The sequence below is a fragment of the Capsicum annuum genome, chromosome 12 (genome assembly GCF_002878395.1).
Source record: "Capsicum annuum cultivar UCD-10X-F1 chromosome 12, UCD10Xv1.1, whole genome shotgun sequence".
NCBI classification, from domain to species: domain Eukaryota; kingdom Viridiplantae; phylum Streptophyta; class Magnoliopsida; order Solanales; family Solanaceae; genus Capsicum; species Capsicum annuum.
Window position 1 is genome coordinate 59,251,443 of NC_061122.1, and position 4,060 is coordinate 59,255,502.

Here is a 4,060-nt window from a genome sequence, read left to right on the forward strand (position 1 = left end):
GCAATTATTACTATGTGATCTCACAAATGGTTCCATAAATTCAATACCCCAAATATCAAATAACTCAAGCTCAAGGATAGACGTCATTGGAAGTTCATGTCTGCACTAGATGTTTCCTTTCCTTTGACATTGGTCATAATCCCTATCATAATCGTGTTCATCTTCCTAAATGGTAGGCCAATAGTAACCGCATTGAAAGATCTTATGCACAATCTGCACACCTCTATAATGACCCTCAATTGGTAAGGACTGACATGTCTCTAAGATAATTATTTTCTCAACCTCATGTGAACATCTCTGGATCACTCCATTTGTAAAACTTAAAATAAGTATGAGTTATTCTAAAAGAACTTTCTCACCTCATGCATGAACCACTTTTGCTGCTGAAACGACATATCTTCTAGAACTAGATCACTCACCAAATAGTTGAAAATCTGCAAATAAAGGGATTAAGTCCTGTGATGCTGCCAAGACCTGCTCATCTAGGAAAGTATTATCAATTTCAATCTCATCCCCTAGTTTTATCATTTCCTCCTCTTTAAGGGATAATAAATGGTTCACTGCCTGATTCTCAGTCCCCCTTTGTTCCGTGAACTAACAGTCAAATTCCTACAAAAGAAGTACTCATCTAATCAATCTTAGATTTGAATCCTTCTTGTTTATAAGGTATATAAGAGTTGCATGGCCAGTATACACAATGACTTTAGTGCTAATCAAGTAAGATGAAAACTTCTTGAATACAAATACAAAAGTAAGCAACTCTTGTTCAGTCAACGTATAATTCTTCTGAGCATGACTAAGTGCTTTGCTAGCATAGTAGATGAGATATAAAATCTTTTCTCACCTTTTTCATAGGACTGTACCTAGCTCTACACCACTACCATTGTATATAACCTTAAATAACAAAGTACAATCCAAAGACATAATGATAGGGGATGAAATCAACCTCTCTTTCAAATACATAAACACTTTTTGACATGCCTCATAAAATATAAATTTTACATACTTCTTCAATAACTTGCATAATGGATTCTCAATTTTAGAAAAGTCCTTGATGAATCATCTATAGAAACCTGCATGTCCCAAATATCTACGAATGCCATTCATAAAAATAGGTAGAGGTAATTTCTTAGTCACCTCAATATTTATATTCTTGACATAAATAACCTTCTTATAAATCTTATTACTAAGAATTATACCTTCTTTAACCATGAGGTGGAACTTTTCCAAATTCAGCACAAAGTTATATTCCTCACCTCTTCCCAAAATGTTGGTGAGTTGTACCATACGATCATAAAATAAGTCACCCACAACTAAAAATTCATCAATGAAAACCACAATAGTGTCCTTGAATATGTCCAAAAATATAGACATGATATAATACTAAAAGGTGGTTGGGGTCTTTCATAGACCAAACGACATTCTATCAAACCCAAACATCCCATATATACAAGTGAGAGTGGTCTTATCTTGGCCTTAAGGGGAAATATAAAATTGATTATTTTAAGACCCCGTAAAATCCTAAAGCTTAATCCAGTCCTTTAAGCTTGTAAAGGGGTCCCAGACTTAGAAAATTCTAGCTAGGTTCCTAGACTTAGCCTATTATTGGCCTTCAAAAGTTGGCAATCTCATTTTGCCACCTTAACATCATCCAATGGTCCGTATTTTTATTAGTTCATGATCAGGAAGGTCAAGAGGTGTTCTTCGATGAGTTTTAGATTTTTCAGAATACGTTTAGATCATGTTTGGAGTCCCAAAATAGTGGACCAATGCGATCATGGTGCTCCACATCACCAATTGCATTGGTCAACATTTGTGCAGGATGCTAGATCTAAAACTTCAAAGGCTCGACACGATCATGGTGTGATGTATCAAGTATAGCGTCACAGCCATTAACGTGTCGTGTCGCTTGTATCATCAGTACCCAATTTTTAGTCATTAAATGTCTATATTTTTAAGGAAAAAAAAGTCAGTTTCCCATCCTTAGATAAATCCAATAACACATGATTTAGCCATATTTCACCCAAAATGTAGAGTTTCTCTCAAGAACAAGTTAGGTTTTTCAATTAAGGATTCAAATTCAATACTCAAATTCAAGAATCTCTTTGTCAATCTTTGTAAAATCAGGAACTAAGGTATGTTAAGTGTTGATTTATCAATTCCTTTCATTCATGAAGTCCAAGAACCCTCTTTCAAATTATAATTCATGATATTTATGTTGTGGGTTGTTTGTAACCATGTTTATCTTGTTGTAAGATTCCTAAGTTGGAATCTTTATGAGTTTTCATTAAACTACGTTAACATGCAAGTTGAAATCCATGAATTGAGTTGTTTATGATGTGTAATTTAATGATTTCAGCTATGCCCTAAGTTGTGCATGTAGGGTATTTGACAAAATGTCTAGGAGGATAGAAATTGGATATTATAGCTCAATTGTAACTCAAATAATAAATGCATGCTTTACCATTATGACCAAGACTGACTTCCATGATATTGTGTGCATTATGAGTATTTAATGGAATCTTTATGAGATTAGGTTGACGAAAGTATGACATGTCTATATACAATTCCATCCATGTACAACATTATGACAATCATGTGTTTTATAAAATCCCCAACTTATTGTATTGTGAATTGTTGATTTTGGTTATGTGTTCACAAAGGGTAAAGTCTTGTTAGTTTCATCCTATCGAGTCCTGGGGGTACTTGTACCTAACAATTTAGCTGTGTGCCTAGAGCCAGTGTTGGTTTTCATGATACTCCCATTCAAGCCATGATCATTAGAATTAAGTCAGTCATACGACTCAGGAAAACTCTATAATCTCAATCAGTTATTCGATCTCAGTAGTATTTCATCAGTTAATGGAATTTATTAAACTCTGTTCAAATAAGCTAAAAGATACTATCAGTAACAGTTCAGTTCAGTGTCTCTTTAGTTGGGAGTGGGATTCAGCACCGAGTGAACCCAAGGATGGGGACTCACCTATTAGCTAGTAGAGGGGGAGATCCTTCGAAGCAATCCTTACATTGCAGAACTATGTAGCCAGTGTAGGTTGAGATGTACCCTATGAGTTTAGGGATTAGACACCTTATTTTTCTTTTTCGTACTTAAAGGGGTTGATGGAAGAGCTCCTTCTCAGAGAGGGTTTACTCACAGCTTTTCTTTACCCGTGGCACAGTACTGACTTCTTTCCAGCTGGGGTTATAGGTTGGACCCCACCAGTTCAATTTTGGGGCATGTCAGTTAGATGATTACCTCCCACAGTCTCAGTTTTGGATCCAGGCTCAGTAATATAATTCAGTTCAATTCTACAGTTACAGGACTGTCAGATACAGTCGCTCAACTCAGTACAAAACTTAGCTAGTTCCATTAGAATTAGGACTATTAGACACAGTCACCTAGTTAATAGTATATTAATTACACAAAATTCATCTTACCGGTATTCAAATTTTAAGAAGGACTGTCAGATATAGTCAATCATACCAGTTCTTCATAATCAGAGCTGTCAGAAATAGTCATTCCTTTATCAGTAATATGAAATTAGTTCCTCAGTACTCAATAGACTTAGTCTTTCAGTATCCCAGTATTAGTACCCAGATATTAATAAATCCACGTTATCAGAATTCATGAGTCAGTATTATTACGATCTTAGATACAGTTACGTATTCATACATATATTCTCACGTTTATGTTATTTAGTCAGTTAGTGTTGTTTATGAATATCAACCATTGTATTCAGACTACCTCACTTATATACCAGTACATTCAATAGAACTTACGCATTTGCACTATGGTGTTTTATAATATAGGTTCAGAAGCATGCGCTCTAGAGTATCAGTAGCATTCTAGTAGCAGCAGTCAGAGTCAGTAGTGAGTCCTCATTATTTTAGGATGTTATTATTTAATTATTTTATTATTTTAGTACTTAGTTTATTTTAGCAGATGGGGTTAGTTGGGGGATTGTCCCATCATCTCTTTATTCAGATAGTTCAGTTTTAGAGGCTTTCAGACTACAACATGTTTAGATAGTTATTTCAGTTGTATTGGTATTATTATACC